The following is a 17,904-nucleotide window of genomic DNA, read 5'->3' as shown; positions in this document are numbered from 1 at the left end:
AATGACTCGTAGAAAGATCTATTTTAAAAGCCCAGCGTTGTCAAGGATAAACAGTAAATGGACCAGAATTTTTCTTGATGAAGGCTTGTTCAGCTCAGTAAAAAAAATTGAATTCCTCGTGAAACATTAGCTTGTATATTGCAGATGTAATCGTTTTCCTTATCTATATTTCGTGCATCGGTTGTTGTTCAATTTGTGCAATAGCGAAGTCTAATTGTGCTATACCTTTTCTCAGACCCACAAATTTGCAGAGGTCTTCAGAAGTTTTATGCCAATTCGAATTTGCAGGTCTTCAGAAGCTTTATGCCAATTCTATAATAGAACTGGCATAAAGCCTCTGAAGACCTCTGCAAATTTCTGGGCCCGAGACAAGGTGTAAGAAAATTATACGTCCCTATTGCACAACTTGAACAATACAACCGATGCACAAAGTATAGTTAAGGAAAAACCATTGCATCTGCAATATACGAGCTAACATTTCAAGAGGAATTCAAAATTTTTTTCTTACTGAGCCGAACAAGCCTTCATCAAGAAAAATTCTGGGCCATTTACTGTTTATCCTTGACAACGCGGGGCTTTTAAAATAGAGACGGGGGGAGACACAGAGAGAAAGAGAGAGCGATAGAAACTGGCATATGTAATAACTATGCCAAAGGAGAAATTGCACCCTGTCCGATATGGTTAGCTATGAAATTTATTGGCCGACTATATGATATGAAATATGGAGTTAATTTGCGAGGTCAGCTCTGTTGAATCCTCACACTTTCATATTTACAACTCACATTCCATCATCCTCAGCACCACCGCACGAGAGAGAGAGAGAGAGAGAGAGAGAGAGAGAGAGAGAGAGAGAGAGAGAGAGAGAGAGAGAGGGCGGACCGTACCTTACACCCGGAATCAATGGAACCCTGAAATAAGCTGCCAAGGGCGATATATGACCGCTGTTTGTTCGTGAATATAAACACGAGAGAATTGGGTATGTGGTGGGAAGAGGACGCCGGTGATAACGCCACAAAAAAAAAAAGAGAGAAAGATCGGAAACGAATAATATAAAGACTAATTCATTTTTTTTTAAACTGGCAATTCCTATCACAAACTTTGTAAATATATAAATATTAATTCCTTTACAAAGATTAATTCCAACTCAATTCCATTTTGTTTTAGAAACTGACAGTTCTTATCGTGAACTTTGGAAATATTTATTCCGGTTAGAAATTATTCAAAACTTTTTTAATTAAAAGAGATAACGATGTATTAAAGTTATTTAGTGTCTCCACATATCCAACACCATTCATATTAAAATGATTGTGTGCGTGTGTGTGTGTGAGTGTCAGCGCGCGCGTATGCTCGCATGTGCGTGCGTATGTATGTGTGCTTATTTGCAGATGAAACCTTGGGAATATTCCACACTGACAGTTTACGCTATTTACTATATAAAGAAAAAGTAAATAAATAAATACATTTACCAGTTATCTGTTCCTCTCACGGTTTTACAACTACAAGATAAAGTCTGATTTAAACAAATAAACAAATAAAAACAGACTCTCTTAAAAAAATCACAGGCCTCACCTTTAACTTGAAATGCAGATCACACCGGAAATCCCTACACGTGTAATCTCCCTCCCAATTATGCATTCACGAACTCAATATGATTTATCACTGCCCAGATATGAAGCAGCACCCCCCACCCCCCATACAGCGCCAGACCAGGAATAGGAATGTGCATTCATTTGCAAGGAAGACAATCACCATAAAGAAAACAAGAAAAAAAGTCAAAACAACGAAAACCCATAATCGATATTTGTGAACCGACATCTTTCTGTCTCTTTCGTTTCGCGTTGTTTCCCTCTTCATGTAAACCGCAACACAGAGAGAGAGAGAGAGAGAGAGAGAGAGAGAGAGAGAGAGAGAGAGAGAGAATGCCACCTTTAACATTCTCCACAAATTCCAAAGTTCACGCCCTTCACGTTAACTCATGTCCAAGTGAGAGAAAGTGGAGGAGACGTTTTTCATACATTTGATAGATTAATTTCTTAATAATGGTCATTACTTCTCTCGAATCCCAAATATCAGTTCCACCTGAGAGAAATGAAATTCTGGCTTCACTGAAAAAAAAAACAAAGGCTCTGTCTAAGAAAGCATAATTGTAAAATGCTGCTGGAAAAACAATTAACACACATCTACTTGTTTCGGGCTGCCTATTGCGTTTTGTTCCATCTTTAACGTAATTTACGGAACAAATGACGTGAACAGAATTTCAGTCTACCCAGCCTTCATGAGGGAAGCTAGAAGGTGTTTGCTTCTCATTAGGGAACTGTACCAACGTTCAAACTTATATATTAAAAAGAGCCTGTGACTATATAGTTGCTACTGATACGCGCACTTAGTATTGTGTATTGCACGTTTTCTTTGCACTTAGCTGGATGTTAAACGTATAAGAAATTATAATTTCTCCAATTTTTGCCTTTCGTCTAACGCTGGCTTTGTACCTGACAGGCCCTTTCACAAAATTTCATCTCGACTTTTTAAAATGACATACTGCTGGAAATCTTTTTTAAGCAATATATTCCTAATTACAGTTAAGAATGACCCTAAGTTATGTCCCAGTCTTCTCATCTAGCTTCAGTTAACTTTGTATTCTTTACTTTAGAAATAAACCTGAAAATATGCAAGGCACGACCCTTATTACAGAGAGTTATCATTGTAGCTACAAGTAATTCGTGTTTTTCTTTTCCGGATCCGTCGCAACATCGTTATTCATGTGTTATATTTAAGTGACAAATGGATAGGTTGGTAACCAGACAGGAAAATATTAGTTTGGTAACGTTATGTATTTATCAGTTATCAAGAAGAACAGTATAAATATGGAATTGCAGGGATGAACTCTTGATTATCAATGGGAATATGTTTGAGGTTTAATACGGAGTGGTAAACACTGATTAGGAATGATAGCGAATAAGAGACATTTTAGGTTTTATACAGACAGGAATTGCGGAAGTATTACCTTCACAGTTATACACCAAGGAACTGCAGAATCAACAATGAAAATAAGAAAGAAAAGCTGCTGGCATTATACTGAGAAGAAATGCCGAGTTAAAACCTTATCAACAATGAAAACAAGGAAGTGAGATTACAGGCGATGTACAGAAATAGAAGTACGATGAAAGGAAGGAAGGAGTGAGAGATGCCGAGGAGAGCTGAACTCTAAAACGTTTCAGAGAGAGCAGAAGCAACACATGCAGCTGAGTGATAGATATCCTCAAGGTCTTATGGTAATTCTGTGCCCGTTATTCCAGTTGCCCTCCTTCAGAATTCCTAATGACATACGAGAACGCCTTACGTAAAGTGGATACGGATGAGTTACGGGATATGATTTGATTCAAGAGGGGAGTTATCTTGTATGAAGTACACGGAACTTTAAATGATCAAGTAATTATTTTTTCAAGCAACCAATCAACAAAAGAGGTTGCAGCGGTTATTTCCGTTGAAAGTTATATTGAGATTTATTGGCTTGATTACAGCCTAGTACGAAGTGGATGGAAAAACGTCATTTTATTTGTGTAAACTGTTAAAAAACATTGTGTTCTGCACACAAAATTTAGATGGAAAAAATTATAGTACTTTTGAAAACCAATGAAGAAAGAAATATGAGCACGAAAAAGTTAATAAAGGATCAACTATAAATTAAAACACCTACTGCTGTATATTATTTCTTAACCAATTAAAACAATTATATTATAGACTGACTCTGAAAGAGAGATCATGTATATTTCTTGACGATAACAACTCGAATGGGGATCCTACGACCAAAGACTCTCATCGATCTAAGGTGACAGAGGACACCATACCCTGAGGGACGTACATAATCATGTTAAGTGAGAGTGATATAGGCGATAAAGGCGTTAGAGGTGGAACAGTTACTAGGAAAGTTTAGAAACCAACGAAAAAACGATTAACTATTATTCCTCTAAAAAATAAAGTACAATAAAAATAAGATATCTGAAAAACAAATACATTACTAATATTCTTTTCCTGCTTTTTCGAAAGCATAATATCCAACACACGTTCCCGAGGGCAACTTGCGAAATATATGATAATCTCCGGACCACGTTTTATACTATTTTCCTCGTGGACATGTAATCTGTATTCGATGAAATTACATGGCAAGGAGCGGAGCCGTATGCCTCGGAACACACGCTTTTAGTAACTTTCTTTTCTTTTATGGACTCTTAGATTTCGCTCCCCAGCATCCTCGGGCAATATTCGCAGCTTTCACAAAATAGATTCCGAAATTCTCACAATATGCGGCTTCGTAGACGGTGGGTTTTACGACCGCGCGAGTGGCCACGTTTCCGCAATAGGGTAGATAATACAAAAGTGAGCCTTTAAGGAACCTTCAGCCAAGAGCTATTTCCAGACGAATCGTAATCCCGAGTTCCCATTGCAGTCAGGTTTGCATTACGTTCGGTTTCTCCTCCTCCTCCTTCTCCTCCTCCCCCGCCACACTGCCACACTGAAATACTATTAAGGCATGGGCGAGCATTAAATGGCCGGAGATGATATTACAGCACAGGCAAGCATTAAATGTTTAGAGGGAGTTTTAACGACGACGTTTGTAAATATCACTATCTTGGCCACGCAGCTGTCTTGACGCTTTTTCTCCTTATATTTCATAAAGGCTTTGTCACAATTCGAGCCACTTTTTCTGTTTTTTTTTTTTTATTGTACTTTTTACCCAATGGTTTTATCTGCAGTGCTGACCACGCAAGAATATTACACGTAGGAGGAGGAAGGAAAACGAAGAAATTTACGCCTAAAGGATGCCATAGAACTATCTCTTGAAAGAAGAGTAAAAGAGTAGTTTATAAAAAAGGGTAGCAAGGTAGATCCTCAGCTTGGCACAAGAGGGAATGGAAATCTCTCCAAAATTTACTATGCGTTGCCTACTAATTTCCAGTAATCACTATGAGATCTTTGGAAGGGAGACAATCAGGACAACTTTCCTTCCTAGGCTTTCATCCTGCGGTGGTATCATGCCTCTCCTATCATTTTCATATTGATAAAATCAATGCTCCAATAAAGCTTTGCCAAAGGAATTTACTTTGGCTTCCTTAATATTATATATATATTTTAAGCTGATGATATCGACTCCTGGTCTTCGAAAGTCTCTGAGAGGTCTCGAAATATGTCTAGAAAAGTGTTTTCTTTTAGACAGTACTAATATTTCCTTATCACTGGCGTTTTGCCTTTAAAATGTAGAAATATCTGTAATGGAAAGAAGACTCATTTCGTCATTTAGATTTATGTAGTACGGAAGCTAGTATTACGTTTGCAATATTTTGTCTTTCAAAAAAAACAAATCGACATCTGGTATGCTAGAAATAGATTACGTAGATATAAAACGCAATTGTTCAGGTTGTCCTTGAGGCCATCGAAGAGCAAGTATTCCTCGCTATTATTGCAATATGAAGCCGGCCATTAAAACACCTTTCAAATATATTGAAATGATTCCCTCTCACTGCGGCTAGAGTCTTCTGATCTTAATCTTTTTATTACGGTATCTATTTCAATATATAGCCACCCTTTTCCTCCCTCTACTGGGTCTTTATAACTTTAATTTTGCTCTCACATTCTAATTTTATTCACGTTTTCAAAAACTAAAACATAAGTTACTTTCTTCCTCATAAAATGATCAATACATATCTTAATTTTTACCTCAAAAAATGTTTACTGTCAAATTTACTCACTCTTCGTTTGAACCCTGCCCTGTCTCTCACTCTCGAATCTGTCTAGAAATATCAACTTGAAAAATAAGCACCACCTCTGACTAGGGTCGATGAAGAATTGCAAAATCAGAGGATTGCAATCGCCCTTCTCTCTCTCTCTCTCTCTCTCTCTCTCTCTCTCTCTCTCTCTCTCTCTCTCTCTCTCTCTCTCTCTCTCTCTGACATTCCGCCTACAAGGTACTTCCCTGCAAAGAGTTGGACGTCATTTTATTGCTGATTATTTCCAATATATTCTTGATCTCTTAACAGTACCGGATAATGATAACATACTGAAAAGAAATGTTACAAGAATTAAATCTATATCAAAAAGTCTTTTTTTCTCCTCTCATTTCCATTCATGTTATTAAACATTTTTCAGGAAGTTATTCATTCCCTCTTATTAACTCTAATCACGTTCAGTGTGAACTCCCATTAATTTTACAATTTTATTTTTGTCATGAGTATGCTATCTTTACCAAGCACACGCATCTCGAACGTATATTTGTCAGTAAACAGAAAGGAATTAATATTCTTTTTATCATCTCTTTACTTTATCATTCTAAGTTGCATATTCGCTTTTCCTTCTTTGAAAAGGAAAATCAATAAAATATACAGATAAAATAACATTTAGTAATCTAAGAGGAAGAAAACGTCAATATAAGGAGGTTCAAAATATTTTGTTTACTCCTAAGAACAAGTTTATTTTTTCAATTTTCCATCGTCAGAAAGGCCATAAATATGAATGAGCGTTTAGAAAAGCACCATCTATGCTCAATATAAGCCTTTACCTTTTGCAGTTCACTGCATTGTAACTTCCGAGAACATAAAATTAGGAAAATATGACCACTAAATACAGCGAGAATTTTGTTTTTAAATAATGTTTATATTTTGTTTTAAATTAATTTCTATTAAACACATCTTTAGGTTGAGTTGCAGAAACCATCCACTTGCAAACCTTTCAGAATTAGTCCTTGTTCCGTAACATATAATTTACGGGGAAGCTAACTTTATAAAAACCTCGTTCAAAGTTCTTCGTGGCTATACATCAAAACTAATTAGACATCCGGTTTTAATAAATAATGATTTTTTTTAGGGTGAAACTCCCCTACTTTTTAATGGTCCTCGTACCTTCAATAAGGGTTTAAAACTTTTAAATGAGTTCACTGATTAAGCTCTGTTGACTTTCGTAACGCAAGATACGAGAATTCATTAAACAAAAGCTTTATTAGTCGATATTTCTATGATACCAAACTTTTTTTGGTAACGCATATTGGTGCCATTTATCTAAAGAATTTGGATTCAAGTTAGAGTTTTGTGTTTAAAACATACAAAAAATACGATCAGTTTTCAGAGTGTATAACTACACCTTGGTCCGTGCTTCACTAGAACAAAAAGCAATCTCCCTTTTTTATCGGAAAAATGGAATAAGTAACCAATTTTTTTTTCTTTTCCAGTAATGAACACAACTGATTTCGTAACGGGTGGTCTTCATTTGACTATATAATGCAATTAGGTAGTGAAACTCCGGTGAATTAAGACAAAAACAATCGGACGTCCTATCGTACAAAATTACCATCAAATATTGCGCGATTCACGGTGTAAGAAACGCAAAAAAAGATGAGTTTCTTTAGACGCAAAATTGCACAATTCAATTAAACTTCAAGTCTGTCTGCAGCAATATAATAGCTATTTTTCAATACGACGTCATTCTCTGTTCGTGCGAAAAATCCAGAGCTAAAAATGAAAACTTATCCCGTATTTCACTCAAAACCTTGTAATCTCAGAGTCGCTTGGAAACAAGATTAACTCATGTTGCTAAAGCCATCTTACGAATTCCCACGAACCAAATAAGCTTTAGAAGCTTAGGAACAGATTCGCATAGCGCAGCCGGTTGCTTCTTAAAAATTAACTCGCATTTCTTCGTTCCGCTAACCTTTGGTGGTTGTTTTCAGTTCCTCTCTTGTTTGCAGATGAATGCTTAATCCGCATAAACCGAATAACATCCCGGTAAAGAAAACGGGAGCTCTTTTCAACAACAAACCTTTTTTTCATCAACAAACGTTCGAGGCCAAGGTCACCCATCCAATTACAGCGAAAGCCATTTTCTCCGTCTATTACAGGTAGCAACTTCGTTTCCTTCCCTTCCAGAACGTGGGGATTACGCTGTCATCTTTATAACAGAGGAATGCGAGTATATTTACTTTAATTAGTGTGTTCCTAATTTGATAGATGAATTTTGATAAATTAATAATAATTCTTTGGTGCAATGTATAATTTCAGAATTTATTTATTTTTTTTTTTTTACTTTTTCATATTTTCCAGCTATCTGACCATACCCCACTCAAGGTTTTATATTAGCAATTAGATAATAAATACAACATGCGCAAAGGAATCTAGATATTTGTAAAAAAAAAAAATTGTGGAAATTATCTGCTAAATTTTTACCTACTCTTCAAATCTGTTAGTCCTTATATCGGGAAGCAAAGGAATAATCATCACGAGGGTTTCAGTAACATTTCGCACAGAGATTTTAAGACCGAAATACAACGCCAAGGATAGGCAATGTACAGATTATAAGTAAGTTGTTTGTTGTATATGGACATCGACTACAAATTCTATGATGAAGGAAATATTTGCACAAGAATATATGAAGTCGGATGTGTGATTGGTAGGTCTGGCAAAAGGGAGCTGTGTTGTTTGCGTAGCTGTTCGACATTTATACTGAAGTGAAAAGGGGAGGTTGAATGATCGTGGGGAAAAAAAAAGTTGTTGGAATTAATTGTCTTCTGGGTACACGTGAGAAAACTGATGAAAGGGTGAAAAACTTTTAAAAGAGTTTTTTTAATGAATTACCTTTAAAGGAATCTATATATATATATATATATATATATATCTCTCTCTCTCTCTCTCTCTCTCTCTCTATATATATATATATATATATATATATATATATATATATATATATATATATATATATATATATATATATATATATATATATATATATATATATATATATATATATATATATATATATAGTGGCAAAATGACTTTTCAGTGCACAGCTAGAGTTACTTAGTGACAATTTTAAAACATATCAAAATACGATTTCACTGACAAATGCCCGGTTTAAAAGTATTTTGGACAATAGCAGTGTGTAAAACTTATTTCTAACTATGGGAGAGTTTTAGAAATTATTCGAAATGATAGCTTGATACTATAAATAAATAACTGAATAGACTAAGGCTACTGAATAAAATAAAAAAACGCAGCAGGAAAAAAAAATATATGAATGACTGAAGGTAAAAATGAAGGTGATAAATACTAAGGTTAAAAATCTGATCATGTTTATTATGACTCACGTTCTAGGAAGACCATCTTTCTTTAATCCACTTTGCTATTTAGTCTAGGCAATCTCATCAGCTACGGAAAGAATCACTTCTTTCATAATGCTTCTACCGGACATTAGTAATTTTTTTCATCGTTCTATTAATTTTATTAGTAGTCAAATGTCTATTCTGCGTTTTATTCCTTCATCAATTATTAGATACACTTGTCTTTATTATTTTTATTTCTAATGATATTTCTTCTCTTCTCAGATTTATTCTCTTTGACGTTTTCTCTTACATTCGACGTAAGGTAAACCAAGACGTTTCATCTGAGGAATCCCACATCCCAATCTACTGACTCGCTATTCTCTTTCCCTGGCGCCTGAGAAAGTCCCACCCTCTCTTTCATTCTCCTTCGACCTTCATTTCTCCGACAATATATCCAATTCCCCCTTTTCTTCCTCCTTTTACTATCACAGTTCCTGTCCCTATCACCTCATCATTCAAGTGTGCTCTTTGGTCCTTTACCTCTGCATTTGTCATCATAACTTTCTTCACCATTCAGTCAGGCTCACGCCTTCACACTTCTGTTCCTTTTTTCTCTTCTTATGTCATTGCCTTGTTTCCCAACTGCCTCCATTCTCGCCCGTCCCAACTTCCTCCACTTCTATCATATAATCGATGCCCACTTTTCCTCTTCCTCCTCCTCCTCCTCCTCCCCCTCCACCGCCACTTTATTTTCCCACTTTCAATGCACCATCTTTTTCCCACAAACAAATGACCTTCACCTTCTCCCACTCCAGCCCATTTTCCCCCTTCCACCCTCTTCCTTCTGCAGCCCTTCACTCTCGGCTTCGCTTTCCCTTCTTGGCCTTCGCTGACTTCTGCTTTTACCATTCATCGTATGGAGACAACCGTGACAGAATAATGTGACGGAAAAATAACACCGGGAGATGCATAAGCACTTGGGGCAACAAAGCCAAACATTTCTGCTCCCTTCGGGGGCCTTTTCATACCAGAAAATAAATGGAAAAACTTTTCGGCCCCTGCAAATATAACCCTAATCGCTGCTTTAAACTTGAGACGTAAACTTGCATATCACGGCCATCTTTCTGGGAGGAAACTCCCCTTTTTGGCCCCAGACACTTTGCTAAAGCAAAAACCGTCATCTATCAAGACAGCTTTCTTTCCAGACCTCCCAGGGAACAGATTTTCTAAAGAAAGTTGGATAAGTTGCTCAAATGTGTACATTCCGCATCCCGAGGCCCCGATGGAACGAAGAGTTTTAAGAACGCTGACCTATTCGGATATCGTATGCGTCTGCTTGTATCTCTCTCTCTCTCTCTCTCTCTCTCTCTCTCTCTCTCTCTCTCTCTCTCTCTCTCTCTCTCTCGTTTTCGTTTCCCTTATCTACCTCTAATCGTCCCGAGTGCCTTGAGAAATTTTTATCAATAACTATTATCAATAAAGAACTTTTTACTATTTTCATTGAATTGTTTAACTATTGAAGATTACTTAATTAACTCTCTCTCTCTCTCTCTCTCTCTCTCTCTCTCTCTCTCTCTCTCTCTCTCTCTCTCTCTCTCTCTCGTTTTTTTCCGTGATCTACTTCTATTCATCTCGAATGCCTTAAGAGGTTTTCACCATTCAATTGTAATTATTAAAGAACATTTTACTCTTTTCACTAAATCTTTTCACTATCTCTGTGGACTTGGTTAACGGTGAATTATTTGTATTGGAAACTGTAGTACCGAGCTGTTATACAAGATATACGGATATGAATAAATAAAGATACAGAAGTTCTAGTGAGTTTGAAGAGTTTCTTAACAACTTCCGGAGAAGACAAATAACTACATCAGGTAAGTAATTAAGCAAGACAAATAACTCACAACTGGTAAGTAATTAAGGAAGACAAATAACTCACAACCTGTAAGTAAATTAGGAAGACAAATAACTCACAGCCAGTAAGTAATTAAAGAACACAAATAACTTACAACCTGTAAGTAATTGAGGAAGACAAATAACACACAACCGCTAAGTTATTAAGGGAGACAAATAACTTACAACATATAAGTAATTGAGGAAGACAAATAACGCACAACCGGTAAGTAATTGTGGAAGACAAATAACTTAGCCTGTAAGTAACTGAGGAAGACAAATAACTTTCAACCTGTAAGTAACTGAGGAAGACAAATAACTTACAGCCTGTAAGTAATTAAGGAAGACAAATAACTTATACCAGCAAGTAATTGAGGAAGACAAATAGCACACAACCGGAAAGTAATTGAGGAAGACAAAAAACTCATAACCAGTATGTAATTAAGCAAGACAAATAACTCACAACCGGTAAGTAATTGAGGAAGACAAATAACTCACAACTGGTAAGTAATTAAGCAAGACAAGTAACTCACAAGCATTAAGTAATTAAGCAAGACAATACTCACAACCGGTAAGTAATTAAGCAAGACTAGTAACTCACATCCGGTAAGTAATTAAGGAAGACAAATAACTCACAACCGGTAAGTAATTAAGGAAGACAAATAACTCACAACAGTAAGTAATTAAGCAAGACAAATACTCACAACCGGTAAGTAATTAAGCAAGACAAGTAACTCACAACCGGTAAGTAATTAAGCAAGACAAATAACTCTCAACCAGTAAGTAATTAAGCAAGACAAATAACTCACAACCAGCAAGTAATTGAGGAAGACAAATAACTCACAACTGGTAAGTAATTAAGCAAGACAAATAACTCACAACCGGTAAGTAATTGAGCAAGACAAATAACTAAACCGTTAAGTAATTGAGCAAGACAAATAACTCACAACCAGTAAGTAATTAAGCAAGACAAATACTCACAACCAGTAAGTAATTAAGCAACACAAATAATTCACAACCGGTAAGTAATTAAGCAAGAGAAATAACTCACAACTGGTAAGTAACTGAGGAAGACAAATTACTCACAACTGGTAAGTAATTAAGGAAGACAAATAACTCACAACCGGTAAGTAATTAAGGAACATAAATAACTCACAAACGGTAAGTAATTAAGGAAGACAAGTGACTTACAACCAGTAAGTAATTAAGGAAGACAAATAACCACAACTGGTAAGTAATCAAGGAAGACAAATAACTCACAACCGGTAAGTAATTAAGAAAGACAAATAACTCACAACCGGTAAGTAATTAAGAAGGATAAATAACTCACAACCGGTAAGTAATTAGGAAAGACAAATAATTCACAACTGTTAAGTAATTAAGGAAGACAACTTACAACCAGTAAGTAATTGAGGAAGACAAATAACTTACAACCAGTAATTAAGGAATAAATAACTAACAACCAGTACGTAATTAAGCAAGACAAATAACTCACAACTGGTAAGTAATTAAGACAAATAACTCACAACAGGTAAGTAATTAAGACAAAGAACTTACAACCAGTAAATAATTAAGGAAGACAAATAACTTACAACTGTTAAGTAATTATAGAAGACAAATAACTTACAATCGGAAAGTAATTAAGGAACACAAATAACTTACAACCAGTAAGTAATTAATGGTTAAGGAACACAAATAACCCCCAACCGGTAAGTAATTAGGGAAGACAACCAAATTACATCCTGTAAGTAATTAAGGAAGACAAATAACTTACAATCTTTAAGTAATTAAGGAAGACAAATAACTTACAACCTGTAAGTAATTAAGGAAGACAAATAACTTACAGCCTGTAAATAACTGAGGAAGACAACTTACAACTGGAAAATAAGTAAGACAAATAACTTACAACCGGTAAATAATTCAGGAAGACAAATAACTCACAACCAGTAAGTAATTAAGGAAGATAAATAACTCACAACCGACAAGTAATTAATGAAGACAAATAATTTTAAACCGGTAAGCTAATAAGGAAGACAAATAACTTACAACCTGTAAGTAATTAAGCAAGACAAATAACTTACAACCTTTAAGTAATTAAGGAAGACATATAACTTACAACCTGTAAGTAATTAAGGAAGACAAATAACTTACAACCTTTAAATAATTGAGGAAGACAACTTACAACTGGGAAATAAGTAAGACAAATAACTTACAACCGGTAATTAATTCAGGAAGACAAATAACTCACAACCAGTAAGTAATTAAGGAAGATAAATAACTCACAACCGACAAGTAATTAAGGAAGACAAATCATTTTAAACCGGTAAGCAATTAAGGAAGACAAATAACTCACAACTGGTAAGTAATTAAGGAAGACAACTCACAACCGGTAAGTAATTAAGGAAGACAAATATCTCACAACCGGTAAGTAGTTAAGGAAGACAAATAACTCACAACCGGTAAGTAGTTAAGCCAAATAACTTACAACTACTAAGTAATTAAGGAAGATAAATAACTCACAACCAGTAAATAATTAAGACAAATTACCCACAACCATTAAGTAATCAAGCATGACAAATAACTCGCAACCTGTAAGTAATTAAGCAAGACAAACAACTCACAACTGGTAAGTAATTAAGCAAGACAAATAACTCACAACTGGTAAGTAATTAAGGAAGAAAAATAGCTTACAACCAGTAAGTAATTAAGGAAGACAAATAACTCACAACCGCTAAGTAATTAAGACAAATAACTCACAATTGGTAAGTAATTGAGCAAGACAAACCTGTAAGTAATTGAAGCAAGACAAATAACTTACAACCGGTAGGTAATTAAGGAAGACAAACAACTTACAACCGGTAAGTAATTAAGGAAGACAAATAACACACAACCGGTAAGTAATTAAGGAACGCAAATAACTCACAACTGGTAAGTAATTAAGGAAGACAAACGGTAAGTAATTAAGGAAGACAAATAACACACAACCGGTAAGTAATTAAGGAACGCAAATAACTCACAACTGGTAAGTAATTAAGGAAGACAAATAACTCACAACTGGTAAGTAATTAAGAAGACAAATTACTCAAAACACGTTAAGTAATTAAGGAAGACAAATAACTTACAACCAGTAAGAAATTAAGGAAGACAAATAACTCACAACCAGTAAGTAATTAATGAAGACAAATAACTCATAACCAGTAAGTAATCAAGCAAGACAAATAACTTACAACCACTAAGTAATTATGGAAGACAAATAACTCACAACCAGTAAGTAATTAAGGAAGACAAATAACTCACAACTGGTAAGTAACTGAGGAAGACAAATTACTCACAACTGGTAAGTAATTAAGCAAGACAAATAACTCACAAACGATAAGTAATTAAGCAAGACAAATAACTCACAACCGGTAAGTAATTAAGGAAGACAAATTACTCACAACCGGTATTATATTAAGGAAGACAAATAACTTACAACCGATAAGTAATTAAGGTATACAAATAGCTCATAACCAGTAAGTAATTAGGGAAGACAAATAACCTACAACCGGTAAGTAATTCAGACAGATTAACGAAAACAAAAGATAAAGTCCAAAATAGATAATATTAGCAACAGGATATGACGAGACATGAAAATTCGATCATCGTTAGAATGTTCAGCCAAACGGATTATTGATTGAGGCTCGGCGATTTATCTCGACGAGGAAAAATGTAAGCCATGTTTAATTGCTTTAGATTTATTCATCAGGACTACCTTTTTTTTCCTTTCTTTTATCAAATGCTAATTAAACACGACCGTACACATAATGATGATAGCATTAAAGGAAATTTATGGCGCGGGGAATGAAAGGATTCATATTCCCATATTAATTAAGGAGAGCTGTGAAGTAATTGGATTATGTGCCCATGCATTAAGTAGGAGAGGTCTAACGGGGCTCTGAGTTCAGTTTCGAACGCTTTTAGTTGCAGTGTGCTTCATTTTTCATGCAGTGAATTATGTTATTGACTTCCCCGAAGTATATGACTATATAGAGACTACTAATATATTATTGAGAGTCAACGCTGCGAAATTTGTAAAACATGTAAAAATGTTCTGACAGAGAGAGAGAGAGAGAGAGAGAGAGAGAGAGAGAGAGAGAGAGAGAGAGAGAGAGAGAGAGAGAGAGAGAGAGAGACAAAAGTTTTCTAGGAGACAGACAGACAGAGAGAAAGGGTGGAGCCAAAAGTGTTCTAAGAGGCGGACAGACAGACAGACCTGAGAGAGAGAGAGAGAGAGAGAGAGAGAGAGAGAGAGAGAGAGAGAGAGAGAGAGAGAGAGAGAGAGATAAAAGTTTTCTAGGAGACAGACAGACAGAGAAAAAGGGTAGAGACAAAACTGCTCTACGAGGCGGACAGACAGACAGACCTGAGAGAGAGAGAGAGAGAGAGAGAGAGAGAGAGAGAGAGAGAGAGAGAGAGAGAGAGAGAGAGAGAGCTGGCGGGGACACAAAACAACGACAGTCCGGCTGAGAGAAAGAAAAAAGCCAGTTCCAGGAATTTAAAACAAAAGACGACGTGTTATTTGCAACTGGTGGAGAATAGCGTGAGAGACAGGTAAGTGCAAAAGAAGCGAATAAGAAGAGGAAGGAGGACGAGGAGGAGGAGGACGAGGAGGAGGTGATGATGGGAAAGGCGACAAATAGACCCATGTCATCATGGCCCCAAGGCGTTGCCAAGGCAGCACCACACCAAGATCTTGCAAGAATAATGGAAGGAATCCTCTTCAATAATGAGAAAATTCCTTGCAAAATATGGCTGGAGCTTTATAAAATGAGTAGATTGCAAAAGGGAGGGAGTTGTCAGGTACCGACTTCGTTTCCTTCCCTATTTTTTTTTTTTTTTTGTCTCACGATCAGTTTTATTTCTTTGTTATATATTTTTGTTTGCATGACAATACAACGATTTTCAAAAAACAATCATCCTTCAAGTTATATAACTAAAGTTTGTTCTGAATACTGCTGTAGTACACAAATTTCTTTAAAAGTATTTCATTTTATATCATACCGCCTAATCTATTTCAGTGCGATGCCTTGTGAACTGATATACCGACGAGCAATCAGAATTTGGAGGTACGCCTGATCGCTAAAGGAAAACAACCCTTTAATTTTAACCAAATGCGTTCCGGTCTCAATGGGATTTCCACTATCGCTTAGTATAAGTTTAATAATCGCCTACATGCTGACACTACGACTGTTATTCTACAAGCCGAAATCTAGTCACTTCAGCACAATAGCTTCAGAGTCAAATAGTTGAACTTCAAAATCACGTGAGATTTTAGAGATTTTATGTTTCTTGGGTGTGAAGCTTACTCAAAATCAATCACCTAGATATTCATTCCATATTTGAGAACACGACTGTATATGTTTAATGTCACTATGAGAACTTAACCTTTTTAAATTTTAGCTGGTTATGTGTTTATTATTTAAGGAACTATTGTGAGAATTATTGTGATATTCATTTAAATAATGTACAGTTTAATAAAACAAAAACAAAAAAAAAATATAGTATTTACCTATTAATAACGATTAAATGGGAGTTCATCAGTGAACAAATTTTCCAACAGACGTTCATGTCAGGAAAAAGTTTTACTTGGTTAGATGGAACTAAGCTAAGTATGTTTGTTCATCAGGCTATATCTTGCAATATCAGTTATATAGATAATGCAGTCCTAGTCTAGTTCTTTTTAAATTGGAAGGAAGATGAAAAACAAAAACGAAAATGTTTACACAAATATTTTGGAAATTATAGTTATGAAATGTATAATATTAAATGTCCATCAGTTAGAAAATTGTTCTCAAGGGATTTCTAAGCTGAATGGATGGCTCAGAGAAATTACCTCTAGCAAGAAAAGGTCACAATGTAAGCCTCGCTCCAAGAGCCACTTTAGTTTAGTCAATAAGAGGAAAAACAAAGGTCCACTTAAAAGCACACTGAAAAAAAAAAAAACCATATTAGTACTAAAAATACCACATAACACGAACACATACAACGAGAAATATACAAACTTAGAGCAAAACAACGAAGACCATTAACCTCTAAGAGGACTATAAAGCCCGAGATAGAAAAAAAAAAAGAAGATGATATTTCTCAGCTTCGAAATAACTCGCTTCAGCTTTCAAATATTTCTCTACACTCTCCTCCCAGACCTAAAAGCACATCATCTTGATTTCGCGCTCATCCTTGAAATGGGTTCCTTCCTTCCATATCACTTTCCATTTTAGGGGAGATGAAAAGAAAAAAATCACAAAGAAGAGAGCATGGCGAGTGCAGTGATTTCTTTTTCTCTTAAAGCCTACTTACTTTATATGTTCACGCCGTGAATAAATACAACCTTTTCCGAGCAGTGCAGCCAGAAACATGATCAACACAGTTATGTCGAATTTCCTGTTATTTACTGATAAAGAACATTGCTGCTTAGCGTTACAACTGGTAACATTGCTGCTTAGCGTTACAGCTGGTAACATTGCAGATTCTATTAAGAGGAGATAAGCTACTGAAGTAACTTGCTGTGAATGTTGACAGAGCAATTAGGAGGTTGAAGAAATATGATCCACAAGATTTACTGTGGTTATAAGCTAGAGGCTTAGGTACAAAGGTAAAACAGTGACTAAGATGTGCAAGGAATGTCAGGGTAAGGGAAATCTTACAAAGGAACAGACGAGTGGAATAACTGTTCCTCTTTAAGAGATAACATGATACAGGTGACTGTGGCAAAATGCTACTTAGTTTACCAGAGAAGCTGAATAGCAGGGCTTTGAGAAAGAAGGTAAAACAGATAAGAGAAGGAATCATAGGGAACGAGCAGTGTGGATTTAAACGCGAAATTGTGTGTGTGTGTATGTGTTTATGTGCACTTGAGTATTTTCACAGAGACTGTACAGATGTGAAATGTGAAA

At 35.6% G+C, this 17,904-nt stretch overlaps 1 protein-coding gene and 1 long non-coding RNA gene across 9 annotated transcripts in view; one reads left to right on the top strand and one right to left on the bottom strand.

The window, feature by feature from the left end:
• Positions 1 to 16,151, top strand: part of LOC136829437 (uncharacterized) — a 338,599-nt gene extending 322,448 nt beyond the window's left edge. Inside the window, exon 3 of the long non-coding RNA XR_010850380.1 lies at positions 16,030 to 16,151. This is a non-coding gene — a long non-coding RNA (uncharacterized lncRNA). The remainder of the gene's footprint in view (positions 1 to 16,029) is intronic.
• LOC136829436 (uncharacterized) overlaps positions 1 to 17,904 on the bottom strand; it is a 387,116-nt gene that overhangs the window by 139,752 nt on the left and 229,460 nt on the right. The window lies entirely within an intron of this gene.

Source organism: Macrobrachium rosenbergii, chromosome 44 (genome assembly GCF_040412425.1).
Source record: "Macrobrachium rosenbergii isolate ZJJX-2024 chromosome 44, ASM4041242v1, whole genome shotgun sequence".
NCBI lineage: Eukaryota > Metazoa > Arthropoda > Malacostraca > Decapoda > Palaemonidae > Macrobrachium > Macrobrachium rosenbergii.
Note: the sequence above shows the minus strand (reverse complement) of the source record. Positions and strands in the feature narration are given on the sequence as shown.